Source organism: Notechis scutatus, chromosome Z (assembly GCF_049901735.1).
Source record: "Notechis scutatus isolate UNSWTSFEM ecotype Mainland chromosome Z, rNotScu1.2, whole genome shotgun sequence".
Taxonomy (NCBI): Eukaryota; Metazoa; Chordata; class Lepidosauria; order Squamata; family Elapidae; genus Notechis; species Notechis scutatus.
This window is the reverse complement of record NC_142025.1, coordinates 62,512,054-62,527,417: the sequence shown is the minus strand read 5'-3', so window position 1 is coordinate 62,527,417 and position 15,364 is coordinate 62,512,054. Positions and strand designations below refer to the sequence as shown.

General features: G+C 40.9%; 1 protein-coding gene across 4 annotated transcripts in view; it reads right to left on the bottom strand.

The window, feature by feature from the left end:
* Positions 1–15,364, bottom strand: part of ITGA9 (integrin subunit alpha 9) — a 588,311-nt gene that overhangs the window by 459,799 nt on the left and 113,148 nt on the right. The window lies entirely within an intron of this gene.

The window sequence follows — 15,364 nt, the reverse complement described above, 5'->3', positions numbered from 1 at the left end:
TGTATTTTATTCAATTTGTTTGGATATCTTGTTCCGTCTTCTTCCTATGCCGGTTTGAAGCCATGCGCAGCTGTCAAAAATATTTTCACTTTTTTTCCTTTCCCTTTATAAATCTGCTGCTTTCTTATTCTTTCATAAAAATTCTTAAAATATCCATCCTGGGGTACCTTTTAATTAATTGTTGCGCCAAGTTGTCCCGGTTCTTATGTTGTCCACCTCTTTCTTCTCTCCTGCACAAATTTTAGTCCAGCTAAGTCCTCCTCTTCAAGGTGACCATTTTAGACCACCGCTCGGTCGTCTTCGGGGGGAAAAATTGCCGAGCATGGCAATTGCCGAGCATGGACTGAAGCTGCGGACAGTCACAGTCCCTGGTCTGTTGACGAGGAGGGCTTAACCCGGAAGCTGCAATAATCTTTTCTATTAGATATTTATAGGTTATAGGTTAAAGGTAAAGCAGTCCCTCTGGATTTTATTCTACTAGTCATTGCCGACTACAGAGGGTGGTGCTCATTGCCATTTTTTAATATGATCTTAATATGATCACAGAGGTCAATTATGTAGAGTATGAAGAGAGTTGATCCTAAAACACTGCCTTGGGGGACACCACTGTTGACAGGTACAGAATATGCCTCCAGCTACTGCTGCCCCTGCAGATGAAGACAATGTGAAGAAGGTGTGGGGCTGCTGCTGCTTACTACGTCCCATCTCTTTTGACTTGCGGTAACAGGTCACTGCTAGTCATCTCCTCAGCCTCTTCGCAGGTCTTGGCCCACATATGGAACACATTCCCCTCATGCACCTGACACACCTTGGTACCACCAAGGCTGCCTGCAGCTCCATTAGGCTGCTGCCATCGCCACCCAGAACCCAGCCCAAAGGTCCACCCAGCCCAAAGAAGGTGAAGTGTCCAGCTAGAAAGTCCAAGTAGAGGTGGTAAAGCATGCCCATTCCCAGCTGGCAAAAGGTAGTCACCATGAGCAGGAAAAGCTCAATCCCCATTGGTGCTATGGTTGTCTGAGCACAGCCAGGATCACATGCCTCCCCCCAATCTCTGCTGACCTGGGCAGGCAAGGTTGCAATGGGAATCTGGCTTTCCCTACTCACAGTTTTTTTGTCTGCTGGGCCTGGGTGTGCTTTACCACTTTTACTTGCCCTTTCTAGCTGGCGGGTATGCCGAGAGGTGGTGGAGTTACCACACAGGAGCTGCCAGGGATAGAGAACCTGATGACACGTATCCTTCACCAGGGCTGCTTGGCAGGGAGAGCCGAGTCCCATCCTGCCCAGTGAAGCAGCAGGTTTTGGGGCATTGCATGACCATTGAACCATGAACCATTCACTGTTTTTACAAGGTTTCAGATACACTGAATATAATCTATGAATGCACATATTATATCAAACTACACTTAAACAACACCAAAGAAAACTATGTAATTGAGCAATTTCCAAAAAGATTAGTTAGCTTGTTTTGAAAAAACAGAAAGATCTAGTGTATTTTCCATAAACCGATATAGAAAATATATATTAATAGCCAATTCATAGTACAATAACCATCTTTATAGTATTTTTCAGTTTCAAATCATGATTACCTATTTCCTCCACTCTTAATTATAATGAAAGCTTAACATTTAAACAAACTACACTTTAAGAATCATTGCTAAAGACTAGCAATGACTAAAGATTACTGAAGGGTGTCCATCAGGAGAAGAGTACAAAAAACTTTCCAATGCATTGGATCTACCATGAAATACAGTGAAGACAGTCATCAAGTGGAGAAAGTTTTTTAAAAATGAAACTTAAAAGATACATGGAGAGAAAGAAATGTAAAAACTAAATAATACACCTTCTAATTCAAATAGACACTTATCATGGTCCAGAATAGATATGATATGGATGTCAACAGAATTAATAACTAATATTTAAGAAATAAATATTGAAACAAGTACTTGGGCAGATCACAATCCAATGACAATTAAATGGAAAGGACAAAAAAGAAGATCTAGATGGACGTTAAATAATACTATTTTAAAGGAAAAAGACTTCACACAGTGGATGGAGAAAGAATTGGCTTTTTTCTTTAGAGAAAACAAAAAAGAACATACATCAATTCAGAATGTATGGGATACAATGAAGGCATATGTTAAAGGCTTGATAATAGACTATACAAGGAAAAGAAATACTATGAAAAGATTAGCCTCTAAGGCCTTAGAGGATGAGTATAAAAGACTTGAAAAAGTGCTACAGAAAATGCCACAGAAAAAGGACATCAAGCTAAAAATGGATATAGTTAAACATAAAATGGGTCAAATAGAAAAAGAAGAATTAGCACAGAAAATTAGAGGTGCTAAACAGAACTACTTTGAAAACGCAAACAAACCAGGTAGATGGTTAGCATACAAATTGAGAAAGGAGAAAGAATCAAGGAAAATATTGCAATTAACAGATGACCAAGGCCAAGTTTGCTATGGAAGTAAAGAGAAGAAGGAAATCATTCGAGACTTCTATGGGAAACTATATATGCAAGAGAATATTGATGAGGAAAGAGTTAAACAGTACTTACAGAATGCTAATTTACCTCAGATACCTAAAGAGATTGAAACAATGTTAGAAAGCAATATAACGATGATGGAGTTAACTGAAGCACTCAAGAAGCAAAATAATGGAAAGGCACCAGGCCCAGATGGACTTCCGGCAGAATTTTACAAAACATTACAAGAATCGTTGAATCTTCCATTGCTAGAAGTTATGAATGAAGTTATGTTAAAGAAGAAGATACCTAAATCATGGTCAGAAGCCTATATTACACTTATTCCAAAAGAGGAGGCCGATCCATTACAAATTAAGAACTATAGACCTATTTCTCTACTAAATGCAGATTATAAAATCTTTGCTTCAATATTGGCAGAAAGACTTAAAAAATATCTAAATAATTTTATTCATCCTGATCAAAATGGATTTCTGCCAAAGAGACAAATTAAAGATAATATGAGAGTAATCTTGGACACCTTGGAATACTACGAGGCACATCCTGAAAACAAATGGCTCTGATATTTCTAGATGCACAGAAGGCATTTGATAATGTGAATTGGTGATTCATGTTATTACTGTTGGAACAGATGGGCTTTGCTAGAAAATTTATTCAAGCAATAGAAGCTATATACTATAAGCAAACGGCAAAGGTAATGATGAAGGGAGAACTGACAGACTCTATCAATATAAGAAAAGGAACAAGACAAGGATGCCCACTATCACCTTTGTTGTTTGTGTTAACTTTGGAAGTGCTAAACAGAAATATTAGAGATGAAAAGAATATAAAAGGAATGAAAATCAAAAAGGAAGAATTTAAGCTGCAAGCATTTGCAGATGATCTGGTTTTCATCTTAGAAGACCTTCTAGAAACAGCACCAAAATTGATAGAAAAGATAGAGGTATATGGGAAGGTGGCTGGTTTGAAAATAAATAAAGACAAAACAAAATTTTTGACAAAGAATATGTTATTAAAACAAAAGGAAGAATTGGCGGATGTTTTGAAAATCCAGGTCACAAATAAGATCAAGTACTTGGGGATACACTTGACAGCAAGATGTAGCACACTAAAAGAGAATAACTATATTAAACTCCAACAGCAGATAGCGCTAGATTTGGCGAAATGGGAAAATTTACAACTGTCATTAATAGGGAGAATATCAACAATCAAGATGAATATATTACCCAGAATTTTATATTTGTTCCAAACAATTCCAGTTAGGCTTGGAAAAGATTATTATTTTGAAGATTTAAATAAAATTGTGTTGAAATATATATGGTAAGATAAGAAAGTGAGAATAAAATTAAAACTTTTGCAAGATGCTACAATAGGAGGATTTGGTTTGCCTAATTGGGAGTTGTACTACCAAGCTACAAATTTGATGTGGGTTAAGGAATGGATAACATTAAGAACTACTAGATTGTTGACATTAGAAGGACGTGATCTGTTGTTGGGGTGGCATGCTTTTTTATGGTATAAAGGAACTAAAACATAGGGGTATTTTAGAAGGCAAAAACTAGAGAAACAAGGTATAAAGATGAATTGTTTTTCATATGTGCAAATACATTCTAGGTATGATAAAGATTCTAAAACAGAAGGTTTCTATGATAAATTGACTGATTTAGATAAGATTTGACAGGTACTGATGAAAAGGTGTTTAAAAAATTGTATGGATATTTATTAGAAATCAAACTATAAGAAGAACAAGTCAAAGAAACAATGATTGCTTGGGGGAAGAATTTTGGATATGGGATTGATTTAGAGAAATGGCAAAAATTGTGGTCTCAAAATTATAAAATGACAATGTCAACAGCATATAAAGAAAATTTGTATAAGATGTTTTACAGGTGGCATTTTCCCCTGACAAGAATAGCAAGAATGTTTAAGAATAAATCTGAAAAATGCTGGAAATGTCATCAGACACCTGGCTCATATTACCATATGTGGTGGACTTGTGCGGATGCTAAAAAATACTGGACTAAAATCCACATGTGGTTGGAAAAAATGACAAAAAAACCATATAGACTTGAAACCAGTGATATTTTTAATGGGAATTTTACCTGAAATATATAGTAAAGACTTGAAATATCTGATTGTAAATGTATTAACAGTAGCTAGGATTGTATTTGCCAAAAACTGGAAAAATGAGAAAACACCATCACAGGAGGAAATCATTAAGAAAATATTGGAATGCGCTGAAATGAGTAGACTGACATTTGAAATTAGAGAACAAGAGGATAAACAATTTTATAAAATTTGGGATCTATTCTATCAATGGTTAGACAATAAAATACAGTAATGAAATATGTAGACTTTTAGAAAATAATAAATATATAAAGATGTAATTCTTTCTTATTATATCTACAAAATTATTTTAGGATAGATTTGGGGTGATAATATGAACTGTTATAAAACAAACTAAGTAAATTATGATTATCTTGTAAAACATGAATGAATAAAAGTATAGTCAAATGATTAATAATGATACTAAGGTATTTAATTTTTGATTGAAAATACGAGATTATATGCAATGTAATTGTAATTGAAGACTACGAAATGGAAGCACAAAACAACCTGTAAACCAACTGGCACACTGTATGTATACATATGGAAGGTGGCTTGATGTTTTTATGTTTTGTTTGTTTATTGTTTTTAAAAACCAATAAAAACTTAAAAAAAAAACAAGTGGAGAAAGTTTGGCACAACAAGGATATTACCAAGAATTGGATGTCCCTCCAAATGATGATGAAAAAAACAGGTGGGGGGAGGACACAAGAAAATTGGTCAGACATACAGCAACATTAAAGTAACTGAAGGAATTTCTGGCATGTACTGGATATATACTACATGTGACAACAATCTCCCATGTGACAACAATCTCCCATGTTCTTCATATGTCTGGGCAGTGGCAAAATGGAAGCCTTTTCTTACAAAGAAAAACATCCAAGTCCAACTATATTTTTCAAAACCTTTCAAGTCTGACAAAAACGTGGGTAAATGTGTTATAAGACTAAGACTGAACTTTTGGATTATTTCCCAAAGTATGTTTTCCCAAAGTATGTTTGACACAAAGATAACAATGCACATCACTTAAAGAACACCATACCCACAGCAAAACATGGTGGTGATAGTATTTTATGCTTTGGAACTCTTTTTCTTCAGCTAGAACTGAGGATTTGGTCAAAGTGGAAGGAATTATGAACAGTTCCAAACATCAATCAACTGTGGCACAAAACCTTCAGGACTCTACTAAAATGCTGAAGAGGAAGAATAATTTCACCTTTCAACACAACAACCCAAAGCACACCTTAAAAACATCAAAAGAATGGCTTCACCAGAAGTAGATCAAAATTTTGGAATGGCCCAATCAGAGCAGAGACTTGAATCCAATTGAAAATCTATGGGGTGACCCGAAGAAAGTTGTGCACAGAAGATGCCCTCACAATCACAAAGATTTACAGCACTTTTGCAAAGAGTGGGCAAACATTCCCAAGACAAGAGGTCCCATGCTGACAGTCTCTTACCCCCAAAAACTAAATATTGTCATAAAATCAAAAGGTGTTTCAACAAAGTATTAGTTTAAGGTTATGCATACTTATGCAGACATATTATTGTATTTTTTTTTTTGCTGAAAGATTTCAGTTTGTTTTTCAACTGTATTGTACAATTTATATGTTATATTAAAGGTAGAAAAATTCTCAGATTATTTTATCTTGGTCCGATTATTTTACGGCTCAAGAACCTGGCATTTTAACAGGGGGGAATAGACTTTTTATAACCACGAAGGATAAGTTTGGTACATCCCGACAAAGCAATTACATTTATATTAATTTTATCTAAATTCTGCAAAATCCACATGGCCTATTTATGTCAATTTGTGTCATTTTTGTAATAATGTAAAATAATTACAAAAATGACACTAATTGACATAAGTAGTGTATATTCATATTTAATAAGAAACTAAGAATTACAGATACCCCATCCTGCAGATTTTACTATCTTAACAACCTATTAAGCAAACTCTTTTCCCATTTATCTAAATATCTACTTAAGCTTAACACTCTTGGGACAGGGGATCTTAAAAAACTGAGGCTTCTTTAATACAAGGTCCCCACCATGAAGAAATAAAACCCTCATTTAAGAGAAGACTCAATCAAGAAGTTGTGATAGCTTGTACAGAACAACTATAACGTTTTTGACTCATTTGTTCAATTAGGTTCTCTTTATCCAGTTTTAGAACATGTGGGGAGAACAGATCATGTTTTAATTGACATTTATACAAAAATATTAAATATTCAAACAAGATTGCAAACTTTTAAACATTATTGTTCATATCTTTGAACTAAATTTATGAAATTGCTTACCATTGAAAAGAGCCAAAAATGAGAAACCATATGTTTAAAATGTTTAAAGATCATGGATATAGCAATTTTCTATCGATCAGTTGAGACATGACAATCAGTGGATGTTGGACATACCCTGGAAAAAAATGTCACTTCATTTTTTTTCCAGCATTCACTATCAACCAACTTTGATTATTTTCTGGCCATGTAACTACAGCTGTTTCCTCTAATCAGATAATCTACATACAACTGCTTTCAAAATCTGCCTCAGTGGACACAGATGTTTTGTTTGTTTTAGAAAAAAAGATAGTGGCTGCCTTTCCTAATTCTGAAGTTTCAAACCACCCATTTAATTAGACAAAAATGCATGCTCTTTGAACAGTTGTTTTAAAGAAATGCCTTAACAGAAATAGCCTTATTTCTTAACAAAAATAGCCAGAAATATTTCTTGGATAACTTCTTATGTGCTACCACCAGAGCTGTTAACAAGCTGTAAATGAGCAGGATATTATATGGGACCTTGTGTCTCATTTGAAAGCATTGTCATAGAGTATTAAGTATGAAAAACCTTTCTTATAGGAAACCAATACAAAACTTCCAGATGAGAATTTTCTTGTACAAGCTTTCTGCCTTGCTCAGAAAATTTAAGGGAGTCAGATGATGTCATCTCCAGCTTGTAAGCTTCCAGGATAGTATTTTCCTATCATTGATTTTGCTTTTTTTTCTTCTCACTGAAAATTCATTAAAAGGAAAGAGACTGTCAAGTCTCATAGGTTTCTATCAGGACACTATCATTCTGGTGGGAGGGGGAAGGATTGGGGATCTCTATATGGAGTTTCTGTTTTTTGCCTTTGCCTTTGCCTTTGCCTTTGCCCTTGCCCTTGCCCAGCCCTGCCTTGCCCTGCTTTGCTGCAATGTTTGGGGCCTTGGGAGGAGGAAAGAATGTGCCTCAAGCCAAGTGCCTTATCTTGTCTCCAGAAAGGAGTAGCAACATTGCCTTGGAGACCGGTGTTTATTATTTCCTCAGCCTGAGTTTCTCATAATATCTTTATGCTTCAGGATTGGCTTGATGGTGTATTGGACTTTGGGAGGGGCTCTGTCTGCACTGATTTAATTTACTGGGAAAATTTAATTCCTTCATAGATCTCTTGCTATCACAATCTTCCAATAAAAGTTTCCTTTTGAAGTGGATTTTGTTTCAAGAGTACTGCTTTCTTGAAAGGATTGGAGAGGCAGCACTTTATATTAGGCAGGAATTGCCTCTGGTCAACCCAGAGAGGCAACAGCCCTACCGTGGGAACTGTGCACTCAATATCTACCAAGGCAGTGACCACGAAGAGGCTGAATGCTGGGGAGAAACCCCTCACCAAGACCCAGGCAGAAGAAACCCTCAGGCAGAAGAAACCCATCAAGGAGAATATCACCTCAAGCAGTGTTGCCAAGTCGAGGTGGTCCATCAGCATTGGGAAGAAGGAAGGCTGGGACAGCAGAACTAAGGGAGTCACCCTCATTTGTGGGAGCCACTGGCCGAGCTAGAAGCATCAGTTGGAAAACCTCTATGACAATGACAAACTGGGAGAAGCCCCAAGCCAGTCCAACCAGCTCCTGAGAGAAGCCATAAATCTCATGAGGGAGGCTGTCCATGGCATACAGATCCAGAGTGCCCCGGCTTGCGCTGGGGGGCAAGGATGGAGTCCAAAAGGAGGCTACCAATGAGCAAGGGGGGTCCCCAATCCCAGCGACACCTACAGAAGCCACAGGAGCCACTGGCAAGTCCACCGCCACCAAAGACCCATCCCAGAGGGACCCAGGCATGGGCCATGGGGCATGGCCCACAGCTCAGGAGGAGGAGGCTTCCCCCTCTAGAGTGACAGGCTCCCCTGCTTGGCATCTAGTTCGATGGGGATCCCCAGCAACTGGGACTTTATCTCACACACATGCTGACCTACATGCAAGAGGGACCTCCTCGCAGAAGGGGCCAAAGTCAGAGTCATCACTCTGGCCCTAGAAGAAGCAGCTGCATGCTGGATGGTGACCCTCCACAACACAGATGCCCCAGAGCTCTGCAACTTTAACCGCTTAATGACAGCCCTGAGATAGAAATTTGAGGACCCCCACAAGACTAGAGACTGCATCAGGCACATCAGGCAGGGGTGACAGCCAATCACCAAATACATTGAAGAATTTTGAGACCTGGCCTGCTGCATAGATTGGCCAGAGGAGATACTCATGAGCTGGTTCAAGGATGGCCTTAATGATGACCTGTACAATGCCTGTGTCACCCACAGAGCTCCAGTCCGCCTGCACAACTGGTATGTGTTGGCTGAGGAAGCTGAAATTGATCAAACTCAAAACCAGTATTGCATAAGCCTCACCAAAAGGGAGGAGGGAGTTGGCCAAACCTCGCTCTGCTGCACTGTGCTCAACTTCCTGCTTCAGCTGCGGAAAAGAAGGCCACTGAGCAGCTAGTGTTGCGCAAGCATGCCCATCCGAAAAGGAGAGAAGCAAGCCGCAGGGAGGCTGCAAAGCCACCACTGTGTTTCAGAGACACTGCCCTAAAGAGCCTTGCAGTCATAGAATTCCCACCAGAATTGTCTACAGTGCCAGAAACTCCGACCCCTCCAGTGCAGGAGACCGATCAATCAGAGAGTGACTACAAACACCCTTTAGCACTTAGCACTTAGAATTATATACCACTTCACAGTGCTTTACAGCTCTCTCTAAGTGATTTTACAGAGTCAGCATATTGCCCCCAACAATTCCTGCCTAATGTAAAGTGCTGCCTCTCCAATCCTTTCAAGAAATCATTTTACCCATCTTGGAAGGATGGAAGGCAGAGTCAACCTTGAGCTTGGTGAGATTTGAACTGCCAAACTGCAGTCAGCCAGCAGTCAGCAGCTGTAGCTTGCAGTACTGCATTCTAACCACTGCGCCACCGCAGCTCCTGTCAAACCCTTTACAATCCCATAGAACTATTAATCCCATTGATGGAGAAGAAAGTGACACTTAAAGCATTGTTGAACTCGGGTTGCATGAGAAGCCTAATAAGCCCAACCCTAGTCAGAGAACTGGGTATTCAACTAAGGTCACTAAAAACCAGTCTCTTTCTGCTACTTCGATGGGTCCATTTCGGGAGGTACTCCAGCCACGTTTGCCACTGAACTGCTTGAGCTCACTATGACAAAAAACATTGCTTTCATTGTGATGGCAGAGTTGGAGAGGCTCCTATTCTTGGGACTGACCTGGCTAAAGAAGTGGCATTCTAGGATGGATTGGACAGAGGAGACCCTCAAATTTCCTAGTAATGGAGTAGCACAGAGTGAGGAACCCTATCAGACAGGAATACCATGTAGCAAGGAAGTAGCCACAACCTCAGCAGGTAGACCCCTTCTGGGCACCCCCAGGGAATACTGAGACTTGATGAATGTATTCAGTGAAGTGGCTTCAGATGAACATACCTCTTATAGGTCAGAAAGGTCTTGAAAAAAATAAGGGCAACTAAGTTGTTTGCCAAACTTTCCCAGTGTAAATTTCACCAAGATAAAATAGATTACCTAGGATACCGAATCTCCCACCAGGGGGTAGAATTGCATCCCGCAAAGGTCAGGGCAGTGCTCAAGTGGGAAACCCCATGCACTCGCAAGCAATTGCAGAGCTTCCTGGGCTTCGCTAACTTGTATCAGCAGTTCATTCCCTCTTTTGCACAGACAGCGCTTCCAATTACTAATCTGTTAAAGACCAAAGGGATAGGTAAGCCAGATGCTTAAATGGTCTATGGAATAGCATTCGAGAAATTGAAATGACTTTTCTTGGCTGAGCCAGTATTAAAGCACCCAGACCCAGAGAAACCATTTGTAATTCAATCTGATGCCAGCGATGTGGCAGTCAGAGCACTGCTACTCCAAGAAAATGAAGAAGGCAAATTGCAACCATGTACATACACCTCTAAAAAATTAATTGAAACTGAACAGAGGTGGACAATATGGGGAAAAAAGCTTTTGCAGTCAGCTGGGCACTTTTAACTTGTTTCCTAGAGGGAAGCAAAATCCCATTCCAGGTCTGGACTGACTACAAGCATTTAGAAGCTCTCAAAACCCCAAGGGAAAAATGTCCCCCAAACAGGTCTGAGTACAGTATTTCCAATGCTTTAACTTTATTTTGAAGTATTTACTGGGAGGAAGGACTTTCTGACAGAAGACTTGTCCAGACTGCTTCAATACAATGGTGTCAAGGCAGAAATGATTAAGTCCATGCTCCCAGCCTCCCAACTAGCAGACAAAGTGGTCACATGCTCCCAAGCAAAGAAAAATCCCTCTACCTTAGGCAATACCACTCCCACAGAATTCAAAAAAGCCTTGGAAACAGACTAGTGGTTTGGTGGCCATAAGCATACCTGCACAATAAAGGTTGGGCTAGTTTGGTTGGGAAACAAACTGTATGCCCCAGCTAAGAAAAGACTGAAAGCTACGCAAGCCTGTCACCACTCCAAATTAGCTGGTTGGTTTTGTAAAGCCTCTACACTTAGTAAAACAATAATTATGGTATCCATCATTGAAGAAAGATGTGGAAAACTATATAGCAAGTTACCCTATTCGCGCTGCCACTTAGCATAGGCAAGGGGAAAAAAACCCGGTCAACTGCAGCTGGTTACTGACCCTTCAGCATCATGGAGAGATATTTCCATGGATTTCATTATAGAATTACCTGAGAGTTCCAGAAACACAATAATCTGGGTCATCCCAGACCTCTTCTTGAAGGTCCATTTCATTCCATTCCAAAAGATCCCTACAGCCAAAGCCCTAGCTAAGCTATTTTTAGTACACATTTATTGCTTGCATTGAGCCCCACAGTGCATTATTTCAGGCAAAGGGGTCCAATTCATGTCAAAGTTCTAGAAAGCTTTTTTGAACATTCTTGGAATGAATAGAGACTTAGTTCTAGTCATCATCTGGAAACAAATGGGGTGACAGAATGAACTAACTTGGTTCTTGAACAGTACCTACATTGTTTTATTCATTATCAACAAGGCAACTAGACCAAGCTACTACCTTTTGCAAAAGTGGCCTATAACAATGTGGTTCACTCTAGGACAGGTTTTACTCCTTTCAGAGTGGTCACAGTGCAAGAATTTAATGCCATGCCTGAGTTGCCCTCACATGAAACAGAAATCCCCTCCTTAAAACAATGGATAAGTCATTTGCAAAACATTTGGCTGGTGGTCCATAAGGTCCTGGATAAAGCCAGTACTGCCTATAAAGCTCAGGCTGACAAGAAGAGAACTGAATCTAAACCTTACAAAGTGGGTGACAAAGTTTACCTATCTACTAGGATTCTAAAATCATCTTGCAACCATCCAAAAAGTTGGGTCCTAAGTATATTGTTCCTTTTCCCATCATCTGTATTATTAACCCTGTTATGGTGGAACTGCAACTTCCTAAATCAATGCAGCAAATCCACCCCATGTTTCATTGTAGTCTGCTAAAATCTGAAATTACCTCTGACCTCCATCCTGCTCCTGCCTCTACTCCACCCCCTATTATGGCTGAAATTGAATAATATTTTAAAGTTCAGGCAATCCTTGTGTCAACTCGTAAAGCATTCCGGGCCTGTTCTCGAGTTGCCATAGGCAAAGTGGGGGCAGAACTGATGGAGGAGTTCATTGCTATGATCAGAAGCACATTTCATGCATACTATTCTCCAAATTGTGTCTCAAGTTACCAAACCCAGCGTGTTTTCCACGGCCCGTGAAAGTGCTCCATTAGATAATGTGATTTATAACACACCCTGGGAGAAGGGGGGAAACAGGGGCAGAGGTGGGCAGTAAATTACGTGGGGCAGAGTTGACTGCACTTGGGAATGTTGTTCCTAATAAATAATTGGATTTCTTTTGAACCTTGGCTCGAGGCTTATGAATTAATTAGAGCATCCATTGGCAACCCTGACAGCGAGCTGGCTCTCCTTTTTAAAACTAATCGAAATTACCAGGATACCTGGGTCCCAACCTCTCCAATCACTACCCGACATCTGGGGTGCTTGGAGAGAAAACAGGAAACCATGGCAGAGGGTGGATTATATGAAGAGAGCCTGCTCCAAGAGATACAAAAGGAGGCAGAGCTTACCTCCAACCAGGAAATTCCAGGACCCAGCAGCCTAATTGCAACCGGAGCGCAGCCCTCCCATGGACATCAAAGCTGAGATGCCTGCCCCAGCAACCAAAGCAAGAGTATTGGTGGAAAAGAATCCCTAAAGCAGCTGAGCTTGAATTCCCCCATCCTAATACCCAGCTGAAGGCTCCTGAGCAAGCTGGGAAGAGTGGATTGGATATGGGACTGGGTACAGGCCAGGCTCCCAAAGCCCTGGATGGAGACCCTGGGGAGTTCCTTAGAGCAGCTGAGGGAGGAATTTGACTGAGCCACCATTTGTGATGAGGAGCCCTCGTGCCACTCAAAGGAGATGAGAGATGTGCAGCTGATCCTTTTGAAATGAGGAGACACAGACGGGAATGCAGCCCCCCTTCTCCACCCATCAGAAGGAGAAGGAGCAACCAGTCCCTCTCCCACCCAGTAGGTAGGCACCCCCAGGGCAGGCAAACACTCCCGTCTCCGAACTAGGGCCAAGGAAGATGGCCAGCCACATCAAGTGCAGGCATACAGGGGCTGACAGGAGGAAGGAGGAGCAGTGCTGAATGAACTGCCCCACTTCAGGGGAAAATTTGATGGGGACTCCGACCAGCTAACTCTATTCCTTCATTTGGCTGAGATCCACCTAGAATGCTATGGACACCTCTACCCATTCCCCAGAGCCATGGTGAATTATATCACTGAGAGGCTAGAAGGAGAGGCAAGGGAATGGCTAGCAGCCCTACACAAGAGGAGAGCCCCCCCCCAAGTGCAAGAAGTAGATGACTTCCTATGAAGCCACTGCTAGGGGCCTGATTTGAGGAGGTAGAGGAGGACCCGTATGTGGAAGATATGCTCAGAAACCTAATGCAGAGGGAGTGACACATCAAGGAACACATCCCTGAATTCAGGAAAGTCATTGAGAAACTACCCTCTTTGCCAGAGCAGCTGTTAATGCATTTTTTCAGAACAAGCCTGGACAACCAAATTGCCCAGGTAACCATCTACCGGGACATCTTGAACCAACTCTCTGAGTGGTTCCAAGTAGCCATAAAGTCGACGGCGGATTGCGCACCAATGACATAAGAAAGCAACCGGACACTAAAGAGAGAGTCAACCAGACCAGAGGCCACCCAGCTGATGGGGAACCACAGCACCACAGCCGGTCCCCAAACCAGCCCTCCCACGAAGTCAAAATATAAGCTGTTCTGGGCTGGCAGCCCCCTCGCACTCACAGGCAGCTATGAAGCTTCTTGGGATCTGCAAACTTCTATTGACAATTAATCCCCTCCTTCACAAAGATTACCAAACCCATGATGGACTTTCTAAAAACAGGAAGCCCAGGAATGAAACCCTGCCCAGGACAACCCCACAGTGAGTCCTAACCTGCCAAAAGGCATTTGAAACACTGAAAGAACCATTTGCAAAAGAACTAGTGCTGAAGCATCCTGATCCCAAACAATCTTTCATCATCCAAGCAGACACCAGCAACGTGGCAGTGGGAGCTGTACTACTCCAAAGAAATAGCCAAGGAAATGTATAGTGCTGTGCCTACACTTCCCACAAGCTCACGGACACAGAGAGATGATGGATTGCATGGGAAAAAGAGACTTTCGTGATGAGATGGGCACTGTTAACCTGGTACCACCTACTAGAAGGGGGACAGAGGCCATTCGAAGTCTGGACCAACCACAAAAATCTGGACCCCACAAAAACTATCACCCAAACAAGCCCACTGGGCTCATTACTTGTACCCTGGCAAACCTCTCTGATTGTGTATTTGTCTCTCCTTCCCTCTTTCTTTTTCCTTCAGGTGGATATTCCATTTTTCTAGGGGGTTGGCATGTCAGATCCCATAGGTTTCTATTGGGACACTGTCATTCTGGTGGGAGGGGGGAGGCTTGGGATGATCTCAGTATGGGGTTTCTGTTTCTATTTTCTACTTTGCTTTGCTGCAACTTTCGGAGCCTTGGGAGGAGGAAAGAATGTGCCTCAAGCCAGGTGCCTTATCTTGTCTCCAGAAAGGAGTAGCAACATTGCCTTGGAGACCAGTGTTTATTACTTCCTCAGCCTGAGTTTCTCATAATATCTTTATGCTTCAGGATTGGCTTGATGGTGTATTAGACTTTGGGAGAGGCTCTGTCTGCACTGATTTAATTTACTGGGAAAATTTAATTCCTGCTTAGATCTCTTGCGATCACAATCTTCCAATAAAAGTTTCCCTTTGAAATGGTTTTTGTTTCAAGAGTACTGGTTTCTTGAGAAGATTGGAGAGGCAGGACCTGACAGAGAGAGGGATGGACAGACAAGAAATAAATGTACAGTGCTTCTTACTGGGAATATTAGAAGCTGTCAGTCTGGAAGCATATGAACAGTTA